The sequence below is a fragment of the Grammomys surdaster genome, unplaced genomic scaffold, assembly GCF_004785775.1.
Source record: "Grammomys surdaster isolate TR1022 unplaced genomic scaffold, NIH_TR_1.0 97, whole genome shotgun sequence".
Taxonomy (NCBI): Eukaryota; Metazoa; Chordata; class Mammalia; order Rodentia; family Muridae; genus Grammomys; species Grammomys surdaster.
In genome coordinates this window covers 14,715,228-14,742,942 of record NW_021604576.1, presented here as the reverse complement: position 1 = coordinate 14,742,942, position 27,715 = coordinate 14,715,228, and the positions used below count along the sequence as shown (strand labels likewise).

At 35.7% G+C, this 27,715-nt stretch overlaps 1 long non-coding RNA gene across 1 annotated transcript; it reads right to left on the bottom strand.

The window, feature by feature from the left end:
- On the bottom strand, positions 1–27,367 carry LOC114631389. Its single transcript, XR_003712952.1, has 3 exons — positions 27,250–27,367; positions 27,002–27,136; positions 1–211 (listed from the first exon to the last, which is right to left on the bottom strand). It is a non-coding gene; the product is annotated as an uncharacterized LOC114631389 (long non-coding RNA).
- Between the last annotated feature and the right edge of the window lie 348 nt (positions 27,368–27,715).

Below are 27,715 nucleotides of genomic sequence, written 5' to 3'. Positions count from 1 at the left end.
TTTACTTGTCCTTGAAACTTGGGATAATCTTTTTCTCCTTTGAAATCTTATCTGTGATTAGTGCCGGTCACCCATTTCATATCTACTATTGTGATATTTCTTTAATGCTAAATTGAAGGATCCAAACTTTTCAATGTGATAGTTGTCATATTTTCATAATTTCCGCGAAACCTTCAGAATATAGAGTAAATGTTTCTTCTGCATCTTCTCCCTGGAAAATGTTTTAAAAAACAAAGGAGATTGTTTGAGGAAGGAAAAACTTTATCTTAAGGAATTGCAAAGAGGTAGATTGATAATGTATATGTGATCATAGAATAAAACTGCAGTAAAGTTGGTATTTGCTTTTGAATTCCCAATGTTTTGCTGTTGCTACTCCCTTTAATGGAACATGCTTGGCCTGTCTTAAACTCACAATCTGTGATATAAAATGTGGTATAATTTTAGTTAACAAACAAGTACCATATGAAAGCTAAATCCACATAGTAACCAAAGTGATGTAATGTAACTCATTCCCTTCTGCACTGACTTACATCCCACATGTAAGTCATACCACAATATGTATACTCAAGGGTTTTACGATTTGTAGTTTACAAACTACTAAAGGGAAATAGTAGTAATTTCTAAGTAGGTAGATGATTTAACAAGTGTAGAACATTTTGATGAGATTGCTCTGGGTTGTTTGTTGTTTTTTGATCAGGGAAATTAGAATTAAAACTGGTTAGGGCTCTTGTGGGAAGTAAACATGGAAACAGAGATTATTTTGCATTAGGGTGTAAATTGGGGCCTGTATGTCAAAGAATTTACATGAGATTAAAATATTAGCTTCAGAAAGGATTTATCTGTGGCTCAGGAAATGGCTGTCAATCAAGTGATTGCTGCACACACATGAAGCACTTGGTTCTGACCTACAGCATCCATATTCAAGCTGGATGTGATTATACCCAAATTCAATGCCAGGATTGGAGATGGGAGCAGAGACAAACATCTCCCTTGAGATCCTTGGCTAGCTAGTCTAGGTACAGCAGTGAGCTACAGATTCAGCAAAAGATCTTGTCTCAGAAAATAACAGAGTGAGTCGGCTTGTGGGCATCACATATATTTTTACCTGTAAACACATGCATATATGAACATGCATATACCTTTGACACACATTGATAAAGTCCTATTAATATGACCAATAATATTTAGGAATATTATGATAGTATTATAGAGGAGGCAGATTTTGCATGCAGTTTGATGTATTTTTATCAAGCATAATGAGCTGTGTACATGTTTCTTAGAGATAAAGAATGTTACCAGCCACCAGGCATCTTTCTCATGCCATCTTCAAGCACTAACCATCTCATCTCCAAAGGGAAACCACCACGTAGTTATCAGGCATGAGAACTGTTTAAAGAAAATCCCATATCTCTTGTTTTTAGTTACTGGCTTCTTTACTATATACCACATCTATAACATTTCACTGCATAGCTGTGAGTTACAGGATGATCTTCATTGCATATTATTCCAGTGCAAGAACATGTAACAATCCATCTCATCATCACTAGGTAATTTTTTCTATTACAAAGAAACTCTTCTATACACTATCTTTTTGCCATTAAATTAAATTTATTTGATCTGATACATAAAGATACAAAAATTGTGTATATTTATGAAGTGCCATGTGATGTTTCCATACATATGTATGTAAAATATTTCCAGGTTAGACGTGTACATTCTGTTTAACATGCCATTTTCTTTTCCTTTTTACCTTCAAATGAAAATATACAAAGTCTTTCTAGTAGATTGTGATTATTATACTGCTCACCAGAACTTCTTTTATTCTTATCTAAGTGTAATTAAGGTTGCACATACTTTTACCCCAGGACTTGGTGAATCTCTGATTTTGAGGCCAGCCGAGTCTACAAAGCAGGTTCCATTCCAGCAAATGCTATGTAGTATAAACCCTATCTCAAAACAAACGAATGAATGAATGAATGAATGAATGACACAAATTACCCATTAATAAGCTTCTCTTCATCGTTGCCTCCTTGTAATTTCCTGTTTTGAATAAGCACAACTGTATTCTCATCTTTAATGAGAATAACTTTTAAGAGATTCTACATACACAGATCTTTTCTTTTTGTGTTCTGCCTTATTTCACTTAACATATTAATCTTCAGTTCCATCCATGTTTTTGCAACCAAAGAGATTTCAGAGTTTTCTATGGCTCAATACTATTCCATTGTCCATATGTGCTATATTTTTCATCTGCTCTTCAGGTGAGTTTTTGGCTGGTTTATTTTTAACTTTTATGAATAGTGCATAACTTTTATAAAATGCAGCTGTCTTTTCAACATACAATCTGATTTCTTTTTCATATGTATTCACTACTAGGATTGGAAGATAGCATTATATTCTTTTATGTTGAAGAATCTCTCCCCTACTTTCTGTGATTGTCATGTTAATTTACACTTTCATAAACAGAGTCACAGTGTTCTCTTTCCTATAAATACATCATTTAATCCACAGATTTATGTGTATCTACATACACATTAAAATATAACTATGGAGCCACAGCTTATATGCCTAAAGATATGTAATATATTATTAATTTTGAAAGTTCACATAAAAAAACTTTTAGAGTACAGAAAAAGAAACACATTTTGTCATTGGAGGTAGATAGCACTTAAAAAATTATTTTCAATGCTAACTGACTGAGGGAAAGTTTTATATTGACCTTTCACTATAATCCAGGGTTCTCAATTTATTAAATCATTATAAAGAGAGATAAGTCAGAGCATGATGCTATAACCTTTTTTAAATTCGTTTCCAACACACAACTTATACAATAGAATCCAAAGCATACTTTTGCACATCAGCTCAAAAGAAAAAGCAGATCAGTGCTCAAATAAATTAAAAATAGCTTTCTCACCCAGAAATCCAACTACTGTCTCATAGAACAGGTTATCTGAATGACAGAAAAACACAGGTAAAGGTACTTTGTTAACCAAAATCCAATGTGTTCTGTAATGTGGCCATAGACACATGGAGATGTGTCAATAAGAAGGGATGCTAATACCATGTATTGGTGAGAACACAGGAGCCAGTACACAGCACCAGTACTGCTATGGTGCTTTTGATATAGGCATTTACATTCCTCCATTTTCTGTTTTCCAAAAATGTTGACGTGAGTCAGGCAAAAAACATTTTCTGGTTCAGTGCCTAACAGATATTGACCTGGAAGCAAAAAGAAATTGACATTTAATTCAAGGCCTAATAAATAGAATCTAGTCTCTTGACTGACCAGTTTTTCTTCATACATGCATGTGCACACACACATACACACACACACGTGTGTGTATGTGTTGTGTGTGTTTGTGTCCACTTGTATGCACATGTGTAAAAAGGTGTGTGCATGGTCATTTGTGAGTGTGTATGTGTGTATGCATGCAAGTATTCACATGCTTCTCTCATAGATAGTGTGCTTTTCTCTAAACTATAGACAGAAAGTGAAGGGGAAAGTATAATGCTTTGAAATTTAACATATTTTACATTGTGCAAGTAGAATTCATTCCAGGCAATCTTAAATGAATAAAAGGAATTTAAATCAAACTTACTTCAATTCTACTAAGGAAGTTTTAAGCTTAAAATAATAATAACCGTAAGCCCAGAACCACCTACTAGAGATTAGAATTTAGAGGGTTCAAATACAAAAGCCATTCATAAAGAGATTTCTGGGTATTAGTCACTGTTGTTTTCATACATTTGAAAGAACTTAATAGCCTACTTTATTATTTTTCTGGAGTACAAATGAACTGTTCCAAAAAGATCAATTAAATAATAAGACTGAGAGGCATCTTTCTATTGCTGAAATTTCTTGTGAATTTAGTGCATTAAAATTAATTCCCTCGCTATTATTGAAGAAAGAGTTAAGTCCTGTTGGAGTTTTCATTTCTTCTTCTATAGGAGTAAAATTTTGAGCAGACAGGTTGAACAATAGAATCTTTGGAAATACCAAAGAAGTGTTTTAAGTGATTGTCCTCTTTGTACTGGTTTTAACCAGAAAGAAGGAAAAAAAAAGTTTTGTCTGACTGTTAAAAGCTTTTAATTTCACACTGTGTAAGATGAATTGTTTTTGTATTAGGTGTATGTGTGTGTGTGTGTGTCTGTGTGTGTGTAAGAATTTCATGTGTAATATTTTATATGATATAGTCATATTTTAAATGTGTGAAGTTAAATTTTGCTATAGTTTGAAACACCTACTTCTTAAGATGTTTTCTATCTGGTCCTTTGCACCCAGTGAGTAAAAAATCTGTTTGATGTTTATCTCAATAAATTATCTGAACCTAGTAAATCAGGCCATAGAGAGTTTTTAAATGCCCTGCAAAAGTCCCAGTGTTTCTCAGTGAATATCTCAATATCTCAATGTTACTGAAAATGTCCAGCTTGCTCATGAGTCCCTGTCTGTCACATAAACAGGAAATGTAGCCAATGCAATGCATATCTATTGGACTCTACCAATTTTCAAAAGAAAAACCAAATGGATGTAGACTATTTTTACTGAGAGAGACTCAAAAGAGTAAGCTTTTCAAAAACAAACCCAAAAATAAAAACAAACAAACAACCCCCCCAAAAAAACCTAATCCACATACAACATGATCTATTGTACTTCCACTAAGTGACAAAACTGAGTGTATTGGCAGAGAACAGGGCCCAGAACCCCAGTCAGCAGAGAAGAAGAGGAACTGAATGTTCACAGTGCATTGTGTGAGTGAACCAATGACATTTACCCACTGACATTAATCCTTCACTGTGATGAATTCACAGTCAATTGTACCCTGCTTAAGAAAACACTTCTTATTGTTTTAATACAGCAGTTGAAAATGCCGTTTGTAGACTTTAAATATCTACATTAAAATGTACTCAGAACAACTAATTACGTGGATCTGTCTATTGTCAAACTCTTGAAAAGAAGAAAAAGTGACCTGATAGAGTCAGAGAACAAAATCTGTCTCTATTTAACAAGCATGCAAGACAGGTGCAGAAATGGAGCAGACCATTTGTTTCTTAACAGTATCTTCAGTGTGTTAAAGCTGTGTAATATGCTGTGCAGGGTCCCAGATCCCATGCAACCATCAACCTGTTGAAGGAACATTTCAGTTTCACTGAGACCTCAGGCGATGCTTTCTTTCCCCTCCTGTATCTTTCCTCTCCTCCCTTCCCTTTCCCTTTTCTTCTTCATTCTCTTACTTTCTCTCTTTACTTCCCTGCCATTTTCTCCCAAACCCTGTAATAAATGAACAAATACACAGCTAGAAATACAGTCTTGTCCTCAAGACAGGACTCAGCACGTCTTGTGATGACATATCGTTTTCTCCCTTTTCCCTCTGAGAGGACAGATGTGGTCTTTTCATCAATGCTTCCTGATGCGCTCACCCGAACTTACAAACTGGGTTTCAGACAAAACTCAGTGACTAAAACAAAGTAGACTAAAATGATTTTGCCATTCTCTTTCTTTGTTCTTTCAAAACTCTAAGGATTTTAAAGACATAATGCATATCTATACTAATAGAGTTAAAAAAATATTCAACTGGGTGTGACTTACTTAAAAGAGCCACAACAAAGAACACAGAACAAGGAGGAAAAAGCATTCTCTTGCTCATACCACCTTCCATCGTACTCAGAATTAATCCTTAGAGCCAGAGTGAGGTCAAGCCTGGTGTCACACTGAATGTCATAATACACACATGTTTCAAAGCATCACTTTGTATCACATAAATACATACAATTATCATTTTTCAATGAAATATAAAATGGAACTTCTTTACAAAACAAAACAAACAAACAAAAAAAAGGAATCCAGTATTTTGCTGCCATTCAACCATGAAAAGGCTCTAAAGGGAAAGGGTGGGGAACACATGATCTCACTTGCAGATGAATTTTGAATTATTCTGGGCCTCTTGCAGGTGGAGCAAGCTCTACAAGCAGGTGCAGGTGAGGTGCCCTTAGGCTCCTCCTACCCCAAGCTCCCCTCTCTATTTCAAGTCCTTCTCAATCTCCATCCTTGTGAAGTGTGCCCATTACTCAATAGCAACCCAATGTATTCTTCACGGCCTGTTCTCTCTGATGCCTTCTTCCAGTCGCTGGGAGGAATGTCGTCCATGAGGACAGTGCTCATCATTTACTTTACTTTCTGATTTTTAAACTTTTGCTGAAAATACTTGTGGTAAATTCAATCCTTTATATAATACAAACACTAGTTTCCTTCTAAGGCACTCTTAATACCATCTCCAAATTTATACTTATTCATGCATAATCATTTTATAGACAAATAAGTTGAGATTATGAGTGGGTTTCAATTTAAATGAATTTAGACAGAGAGGAAAGCCAGAGGAAGGATTCCAAAAGTTTGTGAGACAGCAGCCTGTGCTCATGCTGGTCATGTAGTAAGATTAGCATGTGGGATTTACTGCCCAAGTACTTCTTCCAGTTAGTTGGAATGCAGACCACGTATCTTATCAACTTCCAATAGTAGTACTCTCTGGCTGAGTTTTTACTCTCAGACCTGCAGTTTTCAATCTCTTCCTCCACATCTCGTACATCAGTACAACTTGCAATATCTTCTTTGTATCAACATTTTCCCACAATTTCAATTGCTCTTTTCTGTAGGCTTTCAAAATTACCATTAATTCATTATATAAGGATTTATTATTTCCCCAAGAAAATATGTGCTATAAAAAAGCACCAACAACTCTCATTTCACATCTTGTTAGTCTAAGAGTCAATGTTGTCTATCAGTAGATTAAAGCCACTAACAGAAGATACAGTAAGGATGGAGAGATAATATAAGTGACCTTTACTTGTTCAACAGAAGGTCAGTGCTTAACAGATAAACAAAGAATAAATAACCAGCTGGAGGGAAGCAGACAGGAAAGGGACTTTTAAGAGGGTAAGTCAACTCATGTCTTCACTTATGTATTTCTCTGCTCTAATAAATAATATTTGGAATCTGGGGAAGGATATAATATATAGTTGGGCTAAAAGAAATGGATATAGTGATATCTACAAAGAAAATCAATAGACTAATTGATTAGTCTTATTGTGCAAATCTTGAACCCTACCAATAATTAAATTTCTTTAATTAAAAAATTTATACTATTTTACTGTTGAAAACAATTTCTGGCAATTTCTTCACACCATTTTTTTTTTCTGTTTCATGTATTACCAAACAATATTCGGAGACCAACAAAACATTGGTAACCTGTCAGAACATAGTCCAAGAGTAGAGGCATGTGAGAATTCTCAGTGCTTTTAGAAAACTCTAAGAGAAGAAAATAAGAGTCCGGTGACCTCAGTTTTGTCAAAACCATAGAATTTTTCTAGGAATGTGTTCTTGTGTTCCTCCCGGGTATAGCAGATAAAAGTGTATTTACACTGCTGTTGTTATTTGTATGGCTCTCTGGAAAACCCATGCTTTTGCCACAAGTATCTTGTACTGGTGACCGAACATCTTATTCATATGATTGTCTTAACCCTCAGAATATAAACTGTCTGATGTTCTGAATAAAGTTGACTATTGCACCAGACTTTAGTATGCCTCATTTTTAGGCCACACTCTGCCAGGTTCACACCACCAACTAGAGCAATAAACAGAAACCTATGGATAAAATCAATAGCAGAACATGAACTTAGTAGTGACCATGAAGGAGAAGTAACGACAGTGGTGAATCTCTCCCTCCTTGGTGTCTCCTTTCTTTGTTGTCACCACAGAATATTTCTCTCAGAACAATCACAATGGCTGTGTGTTTCACCGTGCAATGTCAGCTATGAAGAAAAACAAAGTACCTGAACTCAGCTGCAAATCCCAGGCTTCGTATGATGGTCAGGCCAGGCGGCATGCTACGCAGTGAACAGCTGTTCCCTTGGTACCTTTCTATTGGTTCCATTATCAGTAGCTACATTAGATGCACACCAAATGTGACTCCTCTACCTCTGTCTGGCATCTTTCCCATAAAATGGAGAAGGGATTTTCATGTGAAATAGTCTGGCATTTTGTCCATTAAATCATAGCATTTTTATTATTGATTGAGTACTATACATATATGAAAGTAGGCATCCATTTTAAATGAATGATAGTGTTGAAAAGGTAATAATAGATCTAGAATATGTATATATTTAAATTTCTCCATTGTAAATATCTCCACATTTTGTCCTTAAGAGGTGATATGTCTGCCAGATGAGAAGAAATTTCTTACAGGGTTGAGAGTACAAGAAAACTGACCAAATCTATTTATAACAAAGTTTAATTTGGAATATTTTCCTCAAAATAAAAATAATTTGTGCATAATTGTTCACTCTGTATATAGGCACATGAAGGAAGTACCATGGTCCATATCCACTGACTTTGTCAGTGCGGAGTCATTAATGGTAAAGTTGAATGTGGACGACACAGTATCTGATTCACTTGCATTTATCACTTTAACCTTAAGTAGCATTGCCCTGTACATAGCAGATTGTCCTTAAGATCAAGTGTTTTGCCATGAAGTCTCAAATAATTTGTCAGGACACCACCTCACTGTCTCAGATCCCTGCTCAAGAAAATTACAATTCTCTTTGCTAAAGTTAATACCAGGTCTGGGTACTTCTTTATGTAAGACTCTTGCTTTTCATTATTTCTTCTCTGTTTTGACTGCATTCTATCTGTCTTTCTTGTTCCTACTGAGTGAACACAGAGCTATAGCCACTCAATAAATGTTAGGTAACTACTATTTATTGGTAACTAGTTTTTGACTTGAAATATAGCTCTTTGATCTTAAAAGTATGATATGTCTTAAGAATGAAAAAACAAAATTCCATAAAGGAGAAAAGAACAAAGGAGCCAAGGAATGTATTAATGGATTTAAAATAGTCTAACTTAGAGTAGATGGTTATAACATTCTATATTTGCATACAAAATGTAAGGATTTTAATCATAATGTTGTGTTAAAAGAGATTTCTGATCAAAGATTTCATCTGTGAAATATAAAGATTAATTCTTTGAACTTACCTTTAAGATTTGAAGTCATTCATAGCCTTCATTTTTCTATTGATGCTAGTGATATTTTTCAGGATTTTTGTATAAAAGTCTGTGTCATCTAAATTTCTAAGAAGCAATCACAGAAATAGCTGCTATATTAGATTTGTTAGGTATAGTTTGAACCTAACCTGGGATAAATGCAGGAGCTTCATATTATGGGTTTCTGTTTATTCCTAATTAAGTATCTTTAAAAAGAAAGATGCATAAATTTAATTATCATGTGATGACAACCTCAATCTGCTATTTTAAAATGGGAAAATTTAGAGTGTATTTGTAAAATGTACTGGGTGATAGCACTAATTAAATTCAACCTAAGTTCTCATTATTTGTAGAAAAAAATTATCAACACAATTTATCTATGTAGCCTGTGTGGTGCCACAGATGCTTCACAAATGTTCTTCTGTGAATGTATAGAGAGTTATATATCACATAAATTATCAGACATTGCTGATATATATATGTTATACATACATATATAATATATGTTATGTGTTATTTATACACACACACACACACACACACACACACACACACATATATATATATATATATATATATATATATATATATATCCCGACACATGCACACATTTACACATAAGTCACCAAAGTTAAAGTCACAAAAAACTCTTACTTATATATCAGTGATTTCTCATGAGAGTTTGATATGCAGAACATATGCCTTCCCTGGAAAGAGTGTCATAGCAATTATACAGCAAAATGAAAGAAAAAAGTCTTTAATTGACCAACAAAAGGATAACATCTGAGGTATATAATTGTGACTCTAACCCTAAACTTCCTACAGAATGCAGCCCTATCTTTCATAGTGATTTTTTTCTCCATTTCTTTTTTTTTAAGATTTTAATTATGTTATGTATACTATACATAATTGCGTTATGTACACTATAGCTGTCTTCTGACACACCAGAAGAGGACATCAGATCCCATTACAGATGGTTGTGAGCCACCATGTGGCTTCTGGGATTTGAACTCAGGACCTCTGAAAGAGCAGTTAGTGCTCTTAACCACTGAACCATCTCTCCAGCCCTCTTTCTTCATTTCAAAGTAGGAAAATTTGTGTTTACATTGGGTAGACCTTAATTATGCCTTCTTCTAGAGTAAGAGAGTGGGATAAATATCTTCTGGTTCTGGTCTCATCATTTGAACTAATTATATACAACAATTTATAACATAAGTCAATAAGATTGTTAGTAATGTAAACTGTAATATTTGTTATTCTAATAATTCTGTGGTTTCTAGTAAATGGAGACAAATATTAAGCAAAACTTGCTTACACATGAGGAAAGTTCTCTACAATTAAAAGACATTAAAGAGTTTTCTCATCTTATTTTTCTAATGGATAGTCAAGACAGACAATCACAGCTGTTAAGTGACTAGCTTTCTTATCACATGACAAAATGTCATTAATTCATATTAAATTACAATTATCTTTCCATGTGCACCTATCTCATATTCTAGTTTCCTCTTTTTTTGTGTACCACTCATTTTCTTTAAGTAGTCAAATAATTGGGAAAGAGATTTCACAGAATACACAGCTCAGTCCTCAACTTGGAATTTTTGGCATTGAGATTCTTCAACATGGATTCCACACAAATTAATCTTCCTGATATCTTCTGCTAGAATTGTATTTCAATAATCAGCAGTATCGATGAAAACTTTAACAGTTTTTTTTATATTATTATTAAGGAATGAGTCAAAGAAGAAATAACTTTGAGCCTGAAGCATCATTTTTTTTTTTTAAAGTCAAATACATTCTAATACCTGCCTTTCATTTGACCAACAACTGCTTACTCCAATGTGGTCAGGTTGTCAAAAGTCAAACATCAAAGCAGCAGATAAGTTACAACCCATAAATTGTTTGCTTATAATTAAAACTGCGAGCATCTTTCGGGTTCTTGAAATTCAGGATTATAAGGGATGCCACTGTTAAACCGTTTGCTAAGGTAGAATATTTTATAATGCCTATTACCATGCTGCTGATTTTATTTCTGTTATAAATGTACAGTCAGCATATTTTTAGTGAGTTAGCAGACAAAGATTGCTGGGTGAATAGCATTGTATAGAACATAACACCTCTGCAGACAACTCATATTGAAAAGATTAGTGGCTGGATGACCTCATGGATAGCTCTACTCTGTTCAAAATCTTTCTAACATGGATTTCCCTTTGTGCTCACACTGACTAATGAAATGATCTGTTGTTTTTTTTTCTCTAATCATTGTATATATGTGAAAAAAAACAGAACATATTTAGAGTAAGAAAACAAATTGTTGAGTGGACAGTACAGACTAATACTCTTCCAGATATGCAAATTCTGCTTCTAAAAATATGTAGGGTGTGCATACACACACACACACACACAGAGAGAGCTTTGCTTTATAGTTCATAAGTTAATGAAAACAAAAAAAATTAATGGTATAGATTTTCTTTCCTGTTACATTAAGGCATGTATTTTTCTTGCCCCAAACTTGTGGAAGTCTCACAATACAGAATGCATGCCTTAATCATGAATAACAAAATTAAACTCTGATTGTTCTAGCATATCTTATCACTCTTAACCTTGTGATATGGGAAATATTGCTACAGCATTTTATTAAGACAAGTAATTTTAGAAATAAGACCAAATTTTCATCTACTTCCATCTATTTCCTTTAGATACCCAGAGAAGTCATCAGAAAATTACAATAGGAAACAAGAGACTTACAAGAAAAAAATCATTCAGAGAAATTTTATGTAATTAATCACAAAGTAATAAAAAGAAGCAACTAACAATCCCATCGTGGTTCTACTAAAACAGTAACAAAATCCAAAAAAGGGATTTTATGTAATTTTTACTTTGTTTTGTTCATTTTCATTGGTTTTTATTCTAAATAAACTTCATTAAATTAACCAATGTCCTACCATTGAGTTTGATTGACTCAGTAAGTAATTTTACCCAACTTTTTACTGTAGAACTCTTTAAGTTTAGCACAGGACCCAGTTTATAGATTTTTCTCAAAGCAAGAAATATATATAAAATTGTGTTTTACAAATATTTATTGTATGTTCACTTTGTACCAGGATTCATATTAAATTCATAAATATATGCACTAAATCTCCAGGAAAATTTATAAGTTTTGTTATAAGTAAGTAATTCAAGTAATTTAATTATTAAGAAATAAATAAGAATCCACAGGCATATATTTTGGAAAAATGAACAAATTTTAGTCAAAATAATTACAGCTTAATTTTATTTCTGTATATATGATAATCTAATATTTTCATAATACTGTCTGAAAAAACATTAATACATCTGAATATACTTCTGATCTTCTCTCTAGACTCTTGTATATCCACTGGCTTTGATAATACTCTAGTTTATTTGATGCAGGTTTTACCATCTTTCCACACCCATTCACTTCCTATGTGCACTAGATTGCAAGTCCATACCTCAGAAACATGTTTAATTATGATTGTTCTTCTCTCTCTTTTTGTTTTTCACAACCCATCAATCCTATTGTGAATGGATGTCTATTCTATGTGTTTGAAATTTATTTATTACATATATTTATAATTGGCATTATAAAATTTTTCCCTCGGTTTCCTTGTACACTATTCCATATATTCATACACGTGTCATAGCCACTTGACTTTTCTAAAGTGATATTCTCAACTTTTAAACATTGGTTAATGAAGGGCCACTGACAAGAACACCAAACAGCTAGAGATTGACATCACTAATCTGAAGAAATCCCTCATTTCGCTGTCTGAAGAGACCTCCTAAAATCGCAAAGATCCTTATGGGACTCGATTTACTCTATCACAGTAGAAAAAGCTGTGTATAGCTCTTGACTGTGTACAGCCCTTAAAGAACAAGGTTGCCTTTACAGAGACAAGACAAGGAGGGTTAAAGAGAGCATGAAATAGGTAGTGAAGGCCCTAAGGAAAATCAGAGAGAGAAAGAGACAGATGAATGCTGGTACAAGAATTGGTTTTCAGCCTCTCCAAGGTTGTCAACCCTATTTCTTCCCATCTTGGGACAATTATTTGGGTTCTTTTTGCTTTTTTCTGCTGGTCCCTGGCCCTCAAATAGGCAGACTAACTCTGTGATACAACAGATAAATAATTTGGTAGCAAAGCCTACTCAGATACATTATCATAAGTTAGCTATGGAGGACCACGAGACTCAAAATGAGGTTGTTACTTTATACAGGGTATTTCCAAAACCCATCTCCACCCAACCTAAAAGGGGGGACTTCTGCCCCTAGACCAAGCAGAGAGGGGCCACCCAGAACCCCCTCTGACAAGCGATCTGAATTCTTGCTTAGGCTTCAAGGCTAAGCACTGCAAGGGAATATAAATAAAAGATAAAAATATCTATCTGGGTTCCCTGAGGGACAAGCCTGACTGCATAGGGGTTGATGTCAAAAGTATCCCTCTCCAGGAAAAAGACATCAGGATGGGTATGGCCCTCATGCCTCACTGGACAACGACAGGGGGACTGGAGCCATTACAAGGTCCCCTTCAAATACTGGAGGTCAGGCCTCTATCCCCGCCTTTTCAAGTTTAGAATTGCCACAGCCCTTCTATACTTAGAGAAGGGCGGAGATGTCAGGGGCAGCCCTGCTTACACACTGAAGGCCTAAAATCCGCCATAGGCCTAAAATCAGCAATAGGCCTGTCATACATGTATACTAACACAAAGTCTTGGGTTTCAGTGGAAAAACATTGAAACAGATGGCTATAAGCTAATGTAAACAGGCAGCTTTTGTGGAAATTTACAAGCCTGAGTAGTCATAGACCTTGTAAATAGGTAGCTTTGGCAGACAATACCAACTTAGATAAGGACAAGCGAGTCATAGGCAGAGTCATAGTGACTTGTCCCCTGAATCTTCACCCAGCCGATACCCAGTTCTGAAGATATCTGTATTCCCCCTGAACACCCACACTCCAGTGTCATTCCCTTCCCCACATCCTGCCTTTCTGTGTTTATAACCCCTGTGTGAATGAATTACGATTTGAGAAAAAATAAAAATAAAAAAAATGGTTAATAAAGCATATGAAGCATAAGTACATTCAAATTCTGTTAATGACTCCTTGGATAGCATTTGAAATTTTGTTCATCCTATTTTAGCTCAGTGACAACATCTGTTGATTATTTTAAGCAGATTAAGGAACAAGTTAGGTAATACATGTAACAAAATCACAAATGTAGTTAGCAATCTTAATGTTTACTAATTACCATATTACTGGCTCATACATGAATACCAATTTCAGTATGGATTCTTCTATAGCTCACAGCATCAGTTACACTGCTCCTGGGTAACCCTCCTGTCTTGGTCACACTTATATCACTTGCAATGCATTGCACTTATGCTTTTACATAGCACTATATTATAAATTTCCCTGGAGGATTAGTGCATGTATTTATTAATTTAACATGACTCCCAATACAAAGTGAGTATCCAATAAATATTTGTTAAACACAATTGCACATTTACAAAGTGATCAAGAGGTTTTGAGACATCTTATTAATATACCAAAAGATGAATAAATGAATAAATATGTGAGTCAATTAACACTAAATAAAAATGTTTATGACAGGTACTATGCTAGATGCATACTAAAGGAAATCCTCATAATTTTGTGAGGTGATTAATGTCATCTGCAATTTACAGTTGACGTCCATGCAAGTAAAAAAGGTTATAGCCTTCAAACTGAAATGTCATATGATGAAAAATATTGAAAGATAGGAATGGTGGCAAATGACTATATCCTGATACTTTGGATATGCTTAGGGAAGAGTATCACAAATTCAACACTAGCCTGTGCTACACAGAGAAATCTAGCCTCTAAAACTCAAAGAATCAAAACTGAATTATGTTTTAAAGTTGAGATTTTAGAAACACTTGTCACTTCTTTTTTATGACCAATCACAAATTATGACCCAATGTCTGAAAATAGCCCTCAAACTGTCTATACATCCTGCAAAACCATGGCCAATCATGGTCTTATGATATTCCTGGACTCATATCTTTAGCTTTTATAATGGTCATGAAGAAATTCATAGGATAGGAAGGGCTGAGATCACTGGTTTGGATGACCATTTTTCTATTACTCAAGATATTTCCTTAAATAGTATTATTTGCTTTACTCTTATTCACTGAGCACCAGGCTGTTTATAACAAGAATGCCCAAACTAAGAATATATGAAAAACACAACTTGCATTGCATTTCATAACTATAATACAACTACTTAATTTGATATCTGCTGGGAGCCAGCCCTGTTGATGGCCTGGTCTCTCAGAGGAGATAAAGAGTCAGGCAATGGTAGTCAGCGGGGAATCTTGCACCCTGACTGACTGGCAGTCAGGGTGCTCCTTTATTTATATTGAACTCAGTAGCCAGAGATAGATTCATGTTGCTCCAAAACATAGATGATATCATTTTTCTCCAAGGACATATGTTTTTAACTTCCTCTTGGTAATAAGTTTAGTCATCATTGATAGTGACAGAACAGAGTTATCTTTCACAATCATTTTCCTTCATCAACCCTGTAACCCAATATTTAAGAATCTTGTGGTTTCAAGGGCACTAGACAGAAAGAAAATTTCCAAGGTAGCCTGGGTAGATTGTCATGGCCCAAAGCAATGTATTCTCAACTTTTAATGGTCAGAATGCTAACTGTCATTAGGCATAAGAAACATCTGCAGGCCAAAGCTATTGCAATTATTATTCAATTTCTGCCATAATGTAATCTTTATATCTTATGTCTTTGTAGAATTTATTTCTATGTCTAATCTTGGTAATTTTTTTTGTCCCTTGGTCATGTGACCCCACAGTGGCCTTGTATGAGATAACTTTTCTGTGAAAGAAAATCTTAATTTTCATTCTTTTATCATTTATCAATGCCATTCTTTTTCTATCAGTTTAAGCTCCTATTTAGGGCAGAGATACCTCTGGCCAATCTGTGTTGCTGTATTTTTTCCTCAAGGGACAATCCATATGTGGCCCCTAATCCTATATGCTACAAAGTCACCTACATGTATAGTAACAAGAGGCTTTTACATTGCTCTGCTGCTGACTCCTCTAGCCCACTGAATCTCATTTACCATTGTAAGTTTACTATGTTCTGACTATCTTGTTCCTGAGAAAGTACAAGGGCAGAAGTTCTAAGAGTATTTTGGAGACACTCATAAAGAAATTCTTGGCATTGTTATTTTGAGACACATCCTTCAGGGTGTTAAGGAAGACCTTAAAGTGGGGCACGGTAAGGGTATCTCCCTAGAAGTGAGGGGTAGTATGCTCAGGACTTTCCTGGGAAGCTTTAAAGCAGTACCATTGGGAGAAGACATAAAGGATTTTTAAGAAAATTTCCATCTATCCAGTATCCCAAGTTGTACAAACATTCAAAGCCCCCCCCACATGAATGCAACACATGGATATGATGACAAAAAGTGGAACACTGCATGACAGTAATTGCATCACTCTGCCCAGCTTTGCTGGATATTTCTCAGGCAGATGTGCTGGCTTTATGACTTTCACTGTTCCCATTATCTGGTTATCCAGATACTAGTTTTTGCAAGCTAAATGTAGCTATAAAAGTAACTTGGATAAGTAATTAATAGCTGGATAAGAAATTTATAAGTGGTTATCCCAGTGAAATAAAACATTTGATTTCTAAGAATCACTTATTCATAAAAAAGAGTTGTCAATTTTTATATCCTAGTATTTATTAAGACATATTCACAGCATCATGTTTGAGAAGGCTTAGTAGTTAATGGTTAATGTTAGTTAATTGGCAAAGATTATTCTTTAAATATTTTTAATTTACAACATGTCTCCCTTATTTTTCTTCTCTCCTACCCATGTACCCCTACCCACTCTCCTACAGGTTCATGGCCTCTTTTTCATCAACTGTTATTGTATGCATATATATATATATATATATATATATATATATATATATATTTCCAATGTAACCTGTTGAGTCCATATAATGTTACATAAATGTATTTTTTGGGGGGCTGAAAGTTTAAAACTGGACAACAAATTAATGTAAATTCTTTCCTGGAGAACACTACCTTTCCCATTCCCAATCTTCCTCAGTTAGCTATATTTGTTGTGTGGGGTTGAGTCCTCAAAGCTTTTAAGAAATAATGTAATAGAGGTTGATGTTCTAGCTGGCCTAAAACATCATTTACAGTATGAAAATTCTATATTTTAATCTTATGGATAATTCATACTAAAAAAGCAAAAATTTTAAAACCTTTAATGAATTAAATGGAAAATGTGATCTTAAATGAGTCTTAGAAAATACTGTGTTCAGTTTGCTCAATAAAATAAGCCCATTTCATACTTGTTTGACTTTGATATGTCTTTGAAAGCTCCTTTATACTTTTTTCCCTTCAAGTCTGAGAAGTCACCAATAACTCTTTCTGTCATTCTATTTCTGTTATCCCCCTTTTTCAACTATCCTCTGCCTTGAGAAAGTTAAGGTAACACCATTTCCAAAGCCTTCTAAACCCTTCCCTTCTACAGGTGCTGAAGATATCTCACACTTCTTTTATGTAGACCTGAAGTTTCTCTACTTCACTTTTTAGCTCTTCTAAATTCCCTACAAGCTGCCTAGGATCTCTTAATAGAGCCCCCCTTTTTTTTTCCTCAGTTCAATAACAATGGAGTCTGTTTTCTTCATCCACTCTAGTTCTTACACAGAAATGAATCACTGATGATAATGTCTTAAAGTCATGGAAACAGCAAGACTTTATGTAACATTGTACTTCAGCCTGTATGCTGCATACAGGTTCAAGCCTACTTTCGTTTTGAATACACTCTACATTTCTCTTAAGTTGCTGTCTTAGTAAAGAATTTGTTGATGTGAAGGGACAACATGGCCAAGTAAACTCTTATAAAGGAAAACATTTACTTTGGGCTAGCTTACAGTTTCAGAGGTTCTGTTCATTATTATCATGGTAGGAAGCATGGCAGCATCTAGACATACATGGTAATGGAGGAGCCAAGAGTTTTACATCTTGATGTGCAAGCAGTAGAAAAAGACTGTCATTTGTAGGCAGCCTAGAAAAGACTATCTTCTGCACTTATAGGAGCCTAAATATAGAGCCCTCAAAGCCCGCCTACACAATGACACATTTCCTCCAACAAGGCCACATCTTCTCCAATTGTGCCACACCTCCAAACAGTGGCACTTCATATGGCCAACCATGAGACCACATGAATCTATGGGGACAAAATATACCTAAACCTCCACAGTTACCTCTTAGCTTCCCTTTGTTCCTAAATGATTCTATGAAAAAGCCTGTGATGTCTGTTGCAAACACTCCTGACAAGCAAGAATTTATCTTTGTCTAAAAGCACTCAACTTGGGTTTATGGAAGCCTTACCAGAGAAGCCTGCCTTTTGAGTATTCAACAAATATTTACAAGTACAAGATATTGAAAACACTTGGCTACGTAAAGTCTGAGCAGTTTATATATAAAAGAGGAAGGGGTTATATTCTGAAAATGTTAAGTAAGAAAGAAAGTAATGAGGCAAAACTGAGTAATCTAAACCATAGGATACTAACTACAAAGTCATTCTGAAGGAACTGAGGCAATGATGATTCCCTTTCCCTTTCAAAAGTCAGTACAAGGGCATGCAGGAGTTAAAATATCCCAATCATAAATAAAACAGTACTGTTTAAAATAGTAAATCACTTAGATGTGAGCAAGAAAAAAAAAAGTGTCTATGGTTCTCCAAGTCTCTTCCACTCATCTAAAACGCCTCATTGTAACAATAGAGTATGTTTCCTTTAAGTTTTCTTTTTTTAACATTCTTTTTTTAATTCAATATTTTATTTATTTATATTTCAGATGTTATCCTCTTTCCCCTTTCCCCTCTCCCCATTAATCCCCTATTCAATCCCTCCTCCTCCTTTTTTGCTTTTATACCGCTTAAATTACATGCAAGTATTAAGGTCAATTCTAGGTTGCGGAACAGCAATATAATAGATGCAAATAGTCAAGGAACAAGCAAGACAATAAACCCAGATAGTCAAAGAACATGCAGGACAGTAAAAAGAGTCCCCTCGATCACTCCTGTGATCACTATTTCTAAAGGCTTACCAGGATGAACAAAATATCTGAGCCTACTTCCCTGTCCTAGCCCAAAGTCATTTTCATATCTGAAGCCTACTTCTTTGTTGTAGCTTAAGTTTTAGATTCCTGCCTGTAATTACTTTTGTGTTCTCTCCTAGGGTTTAGATTTCTGCCTAAAGTTACTTCTTTGTTCTAGCCTAATGTCAGATTCCTGCCTGCAGTCCATTTCCTTGTCCTTGGCCTATGTCAGATTCCTTCTAAGCACCCCACTTCTTTTTCCTTGGTCAATGTCAGATTTCTGACAGTCAGCCCGAAAAGCTCTCCACATGCCCCCCTTATTTATTGGATAAACCAGACTGAGCCCATCTTAGGTTGTTCTGACAAGAATGCCTTCCTTACCCATCTTGAAATATGCATTATCAAAACCAATGCACTTATGTCTTAGGTTGGTAAGATTTTGTGCAGAATCTTACCTATCCTTGGCTTGCCAGCCTGTTAAATTAATAGCTCTGGCTGGGGGGTCTGTTTTCAGTTTCAAGTCATGTACTTTGGCTGACAACCTGTTGATGTAGTTAGAGACAGCCTTTAACATGATGGACAGGAATGAAAGAATTCTCAACACAAAAGGGGCTAGCCTGATCAAGCTATATATGTCATTCTTGAAGCTTGACCAAAATGGAAATACTGACATCAAGCCATGGGTAACTTTATCAGCATTTTCTGCAGCATCAAAGAGCAACTGAGCAACTTTCTTTAAGTTCATAATCTTACTATGCAAAGTTAAAACATCCAGAGAGGAGTTATAATTATGCCAAATACCCTACAGGTGTCTTTATACTTTTTTTCTAATTATAATGACTGTCATTGTAAACTTTAGGTGTAACACCACTCTAGTGGTATTTGGCATGACAACTGAGATGGCTCCTAACTCTTAAACCCTAAACATCGTTCCATAATTTGAATAGGTTATAGAGCATCAATCCGTAGTTCGAAACACCTATATAAATCTTCTTGTATACTCAACACATTAGTAACATTTTTTGCTAGATGATTAACAAAAGTAGCTGTCTTAATTTCTTGTGTCAAAACTATTGCAGAAGCAGTGGTGCTAACAATTAATGTAATTAAAACATGTATACCAGCAATAATCAAGCCCACTACACTCTTGCTTCTACTTAAAACCAAACTCACTTCTTTTAGCACTTTCAAGCTTTTTTTTTTAGAGAATCAAGGTTTTTTAATACCCAGGGCAATAAGACAAAAGCTGGTTGATAGAGCCTCATAGCAGATATGCCAGGTTTCAACACACTAACACAATTAGGAAGTATACAGTCAATGCAACTTACAATAAATACTGTAGAAGAGACTAAATGAATTGTAGCTTGACAATTATAAGAGCCTTAACACATGTACTAACCCTTGTTTGAAATTCAGATCCTGTCCCAACTTTATCTCTTGTTATCATAACATCATAGAGAACCGCAGCTAACTTCCAAATATGTCTCTGAAAATGTCCAGATCCTGCCTACCAAATGAAGACTATTATTTCCAATATTAGATTGACTTATAGAACAGTACATGATTGAGACTGAATTACTGGTCATCTTTAAGAAAAAATAGAAGAGTCATTATAATTTCTCTTTTTAATTCTCTGTCCCAAAAGGCCTAAAAACTTGAGGCAAGGTAGCTTGTCCCATCAAGGATATAGGCTCGCAAAGGTGGGTCAGGAACATATATCCAATACAGCCAGACAGTCCCTCCTCCAGTCTCTGCTCCACATTTTGTCTCCTTACTTGTTCCCTTGAGTATTTTGTTACTCCTTCAAAGAAGGACCAAAGCAGGCACACTTTGGTCTTCCTACTTCTTGAGCTTCATGTGGTCTGTAAGTTGTATCTTAGTTATTGTGAGCTTTTGGGCTAATATCCACTTATCAGTGAGTGCATACCATGTATGTTCTTTTGTGATTGTGTTACCTCACTCAGGATGATAACTTCCAGTTCCATCCATTGCCTAAAAATTTCTTGAATTCATTGTTTTTAATAGCTGAGTAGTACTACATTGTGTAAATGTACCACATTTTTTGTATCCATTCCTCAGTTGAAGGACATCTGGGTTATTTCCAGCTTCTGGTTATTATAAATAAGGCTGCTATGAACATACTAGAGCATATGTCTCTGTTATATGTTATAGCATCTTTTTGGTATATACCCAGGAGTGATTTAGCTGAATCCTCAGGTAATACTGTGTTCAATTTTCTGAGGAAGCACCAGGCTGCTTTCCATAGTGGTTGTATCAGCTTACAATCCCACAAACAATGGAGGAGTTTGATTATTTCTTGCCATCTACCCCTGTTTGGTGTGTTTGCTTCTTTTTGTCCTAGAGCTTTCAGGTGTGCTGTCAAGCTGTTAGTGTATACTCTCCCCAATTTCTTTTTGTAGACCTTTAGAGCTATGAGTTTTCCTCTTAGCATTGCTTTTATTGTGTCCCACAATTTTGGTATGATGTGTCTTCATTTTCATTTATCTCTAAAAATTCTCAAATTTCTTTCTTTATTTCTTTCCTGACAAAATTATCATTGCGTAGAGCATTGTTCAGTTGCCATGTGTATGTGGGCTTTCCTTTGTTTTTGTCATTATTGAAGCCCAGTATTAATCTATGGTGATCTGATAGGATGCATGGGGTTTTTCAATTTTCTTGTATCTGTTGAGGCCTGTTTTGTGACCAGTTATATAGTCAATTTTGGAGAAGTTATCATGAGGTCCTGAGAGGAAGGTTTATTCTTTTGTTTGGGGGGTGAAATTTTCTATACATATCTGTTAAATCCATTTGGTTCATAACTTCTCTTAGTTTCACTGTGTCTCTTTTTAGTTTCTGTTTCCATGACCTGTCCATTGCTGAGAGTGGGGTGTTGATGTTTGCCACTATTATTGGGTGAGGTACAATGTGTACTTTGAGCTTTAGTAGGGCTTCTTTTATGAAAATGGGTGCCCTTGCATTTGAAGCATAGATGTTCAGAATTGAGAGTTCATCTTAGTTGACTTTTCCTTTGACAAGCATGGTGTCCTTCCTTATCTTTTTTTGATAGCTTTAAGTTGAAAGCTGATTTTATTCGATATTAGAATAGCTACTCCAGCTTGTTTCTTAGGACCATTTGCTTGGAAAATTGTTTTCTATCCTTTTACTCTAAGATAGTGTCTGTCTTTGTCACTGAGGTACATTTCCTGTATGTAGCAAATGCTGGATCCTGTTTACATATCCCATTCAATAGTTTGTGTCTTTTTATTGGAGAATTGAGTCCATTGATGTTAAGAGATATTAAGAAGTGACTTTTGCTTCCTATTATTTTTGTTATTAGCAGTGGAATTATGTTTGTGTGTCTATCTTCTTTTGAATTTGTTGGAAGAAGATTAATTTCATGCTCTTTTTAGGGGATAATTTCTCTCATTGTATTGGAGTTTTCCTTCTGTTATCCTTTGTAGTGCTTGATTGGTGGAAAGATATTGTGTAAATTTGGTTTTGTCATGGAATATCTTGTTTTCTCCACCTATAGTAATTGAGCGTTTTGCTGGCTATAGTAGCCTGGGCTGACATTTGTGCTCTGTTAGGGTCTATATGACATCTGTCCAGGATCTTCTGGCTTTTAGATTTCTGGTGAGAAGTCTGGTGCAATTCTGATTATGTCTGCCTTTATATATTACTTGACCTTTTTCCCTTACTACTTTTAATATTCTTTCTTTGTTTTGTGCATTTGCTGTTTTGATTATTATGTGATGGGAAAATTTCTTTTCTGGTCTAGTCTATTTGGAGTTTTGTAGGCTTCTTGTATGTTTATGGGCATCTCTTTCTTTAGGTTAGGGACGTTTTCTTCTATAATTTTGTTGAAGGTATTTACTGGCCCTTTAATTTGGGAATCTTCAGGCTCTTCTATACCTATTATCCTTAGGTTTGGTCTTCTTATTGTGCCCTCTATTTCCTGAGTGTCTTGGATTAGGAGCATTTTGCACTTTGCATTTTCTTTGACAGTTATGTCAATATTTTCTATGGTATTTTCTGCACATGAGATTCTCTCTTCTATTTCTTGTATTCTGATCATGATACTTGCATCTATTACTCCTGATTCCTTTCCTAGGTTTTCTATATCCAAGGTAGTCTACCGTTGTGATTTTTTTTATTGTCTTTACTTCCATTTTTATGTCCTGGATGGTTTTGTTCAATTCCTTCACCTGTTTGCTTGTGTAATTCTTTAAGGGATTTTTGTGTTTCCTCTTTAAGGGCTTCTACCTGTTTACCTGTGTTTTCCTGTGCTTCTCTAAGGGAGTTATTTATATCCTTAAAGTCCTCTATCATTATCATGAGAAGTGATTTTTAAGTCTGAATCTTGATTTTCTGGTCTGATGGGGTATTCAGGATTTGCTATGGTGGGAGAACTAGATTCTGATAATGCCAAGTACCCTTCATTGCTGATGCTTATGTTCTTATACTTGCCTTTCGCCATCTAGTTATCTTTAGTGCTACCTCCACTTACTGTCTCTGACTGGTGCCTGTCTTTCTTGTTATCTTGGTTGTGTTAGAACTCCTCAGAGTCCATCTGTCTCTATGATCCTGTGATCCTGAGATCCTGGGTGTAAAAGCTTCTGGATGTCAGGCTGCCTCTGGGATCCAGAAATCCTGTTGTGATCAATCTCCTGAAATCTGATAATCCTATGATCCTGCGTTCCTGAGCATTTTAGAGCTCCTGGGAGTCCACCCCTCTCTCGGTTTTGTGGGATTGAGTACAGAGCTGACTCTCAAGATCTGCTCAATGTTCAGGCACAGACCTGAAGGAACCAATGCCTCTTGTCAGGAGTGAGTTCCTGGATTCCTGTGGGTTCTAGTTACTCCCTATTTGGGGCGGGTGTTGCTGCCTCTTTACCTAAGGTCCTGCTGGGGTTAGAACTCTCCTTTAAGCTTTCTTATTGATGTAATACAGAAATATCAAGTATCCCATGAATGTGTCTTCATTTATTGGTCTTTTAAGCAAGTACCTTTGACTAGTTCTTCCTGTGAAACTCAAGGAGAATCTGTATATGTTCCCTAATGTTAATGGCTTTGCAAAGTTCTGCATATCTGTATACTTCTGTTTTGTTTTGTTTTGTTTTAAACTTACAGATAATTATATATCCTCTGGGGAATTCAGGGTAAAAACTTGAGGCAGGTACCAAAGGACATGAGCTGATATAAAGGCAATAGAAGAGTATTGATTATTGAATAATAGAAGAGTACTGATTATTGAATTGCTCTTTATGACTTGATTATCTTGCCTTCTTATACCACTACCAGCCCAGGGATAGCATCAGCCACACTGAGCTAGGCACTCCCATATCAATCGTCAATCAAAAACATGTACCACAGGCTTTCTCAGAGTGTGTTCTTGTGGTAAACAGAGATGTTCTCTTCCAAAATAACTCTAGCTTATGTCAAATTGACATAAAAGTAGCCAAATAGAGAAGAGAGTAAGGTTTTTCTTTTTCTTGCCGTAGACCCTTTTCTTTCCTTTTCTTTTTTTTTTTCTATAAGCAGGGAAACTTACGTAGCAGAATGTGATATCTATATACCTGAACACTTTGGTGCTTACGTTTTCTAAGATTTACATATTAAAATTAAATCTAAATGTCCAGCCAATAATTATCATCTGGTTTCCAAGATCAGAACTTCTCCTATTCTCCTTAAATCACTCAAATCAATGTTTTGATCTCTACCTAGACAGAATTTACCAAAACTGTTTAACACGTTCAAATATGGAACTTCAATTGTAAGCAACCCTTAATGTTAACTATTAATACACACAATGGTGGTGATGGCTGAGAAAGAATACTTCTGATTTGTATATTTATTTTATTTATTTATTTATTTATTTATTTAACCCTAGCTCCCCTCATATTCACTATGTAGATCTGGCTAGCCTTGAACTCAAAAAGACCCACTTGTCTCTGCCTCTGGAGAACTGGCTGTAAAGCCGTGTGCCACTCTCCTCAGCCACAGTGTTCTTAAGTGGCTCTTTGGTATGCTGAACTTTTCTTCAGATAGTAACATGTTGTTGGAGCCTCAAAGCACTAAGCCCTGAGAGAGAAGAGACCTGCTCACTGGTGTCCTGCAGACCTGAAATAAAAAAACTCCTAAGAGTTAGCTTGCCACAGCCTTGAGTAGCAAAGACATCTAGATTGTAAGTCACAGAGCAGTTGCCTTCCCTGTTAAGTCTCATCTACCCAAATAAAAAACACCCATATTAGGGTATAAAAACAAGAGTGAATTAAAAAATAGTTGATTTTCTTCAAAAGAAAATCGTTGTTATAAGCACTAATTAACAGGCTCTTTTTTTTTCTACAATCAGAATCTTCTGCTTTCCCAAGGACAATTCACTAAGTTCAGTAGGAACAAAGCACACACTAAACTGCTGATGCCCAGGCCAAATATTTAAAGAGAGATGTGTGTTTGTAACTACCCTATAAATTTTACTAACTCTTATATTGATCTATGATAATACTGATGCTCGAGACCTGTTTTATAGTTTTGAAACACACACACACACACACACACGCAAACATTGTAAGGCATGCTACAATTTCAGTTTGTTTTTTTAGGTTTATTTCGTCCTTTAAGATGGCCACTAAAATGCCATGTTCATAGAATATGTGTTTTTTGTAGAAAAATAGGCCTTTTTGGTTTTGTTCCTGTAATTCATTCCAAGTGATACAGACAGACCTATTCCCACACTGTGTCATTTGTATAGGTATCTAAAGCAGCAGAGGAAAGTAAGAATACGGTAAGCAACAGAGACCCATTCATAAAGGCTCACCATTTACCGGTCAAGTTAGGTACAGTGACCCCGCTCATAGCAGCCGTCGTCCCTCCCTACATTAGAGTAAGGCAGTGAGATCAAGAGTTGGAGGCTATCCTGTGCTATAATGAGAACTCTTTTCATAAAGTAAAATAGAAAGAAATAAAATAAAACCTTTAAAAGCCTAGTTCCTGTCAAGATTGTTTCTCTCTGGCTGGGGTTTTGGATGAAAGGCGCGCAAGAAGAACGCCAGTGGCGATGTGTGTTCCTAAAGCCGGGCGGCAAGTAGCTGAAAACTGTTCAACTGAGTGTGAATGGACTTCGCTCAGCTCTGTGGGAATGCTTTCAGGTTCATCTCCCAGTGACTGTTAGCTTTACGGCTAATTGGTCTAGTCCAATAACTCCTTTGTCTTTCCACACAAGTGATTCTTTCAAAGAAAAGTAAGGAGCACAATTCATAAAGTCACCCGATCAACCAGTTTGGTTAAATGGCAGCATTTATACTGCCATTCAAGTGACTTCAACAAACATCTTTGTAATTGCCAGTATGAACTTGACCTTGAGAAGCAAAGCCCTTGAGGATTACCTTGTGCATTGTTCGAGACTGTATCATCCGCCACCCAGACAGCAATAGGAGTGGGTTGTCATCACACTGTTTTCACATCCTGTTTTCAGGACGATCAAACATTTCCCAGTGCCATTTCGGAGGTGTCCCTTTCTTGGCTATATTATATCCCAAGAATGACTGTTTATTTAGACAAGTGTATTTTATAACTTGTCTGTTCAGTAAGTTTGGAACGTGCTACCGTTCTGCCAACGGGAAACATTTTACTTTCTCTATACTCACACAAAAGAAATTATGGCCAGATCTGCCAACATTCTGTTCTATGAAAACTTGCTGAATAGAAAAGTCTTATTCAATGCCATAAAGAAGAAAGGACACTCAAAAACAACATTTTCAGCCTGTGGGATGGAAGCCAGGACAGACCTGAAGTGTTTATTCAAAACAGTGAACCTCTAAGGAGCTCACCTGAGAAAATGCATTTGTTCCGGCAGCGACGTCAATTGAGGGGACCTGCGGCACTTCAATTTCCTAATCAAGACTAAGGCCTCTTTGTTAGGAGCAAGGCAGCTTCCTTCTCCATCGTTCTACAAATACTACAAACTATAAGTCAGATTTACAAAGAGAGCTATGAACCATCACATTGCATTGAACTTTGTTTCCTATAATACCCGCAGATAGAAACTGTCATGTTTAACATACTGCAGTCAATTTACCTTAAGGAAAGAGTGTAGTCTTTTTCAAGAGAAAGTCCTTCAATCACTGCTATTCACGTTCTGGCTGAGACACAGCAACATTGAGTTACCTGAGAGCTCCTTAGGAATGCAGAATCTCAGGCCTTCGTCCCACACTTACTCAATCAGAATCTGCGATGTAACAAAATCAAGTGATTTGTAAATCACATTAAAATTTGAGAAGCACTAGACTAAACAACTTCATGCTGACTCTTCCAGAGCCGACTGGCTTGTGTGCTTTTTGGATCAATGAGTCAGATTCTTACAGAGGAAGGCTCCTAAGTGCATTAATTAATGCAATCAAAACATCAGCAGTTCCCATATGCTGGACACTCAGCCAGACTGCTCAAAGCATGCAAAACTTTTACTTTAACAGAGCCTTACTAATAGCCTTCAGCAAATAAAATGCATGCTTTCTACAAAAATGTTGATGTCTTAGTCCTGTTAA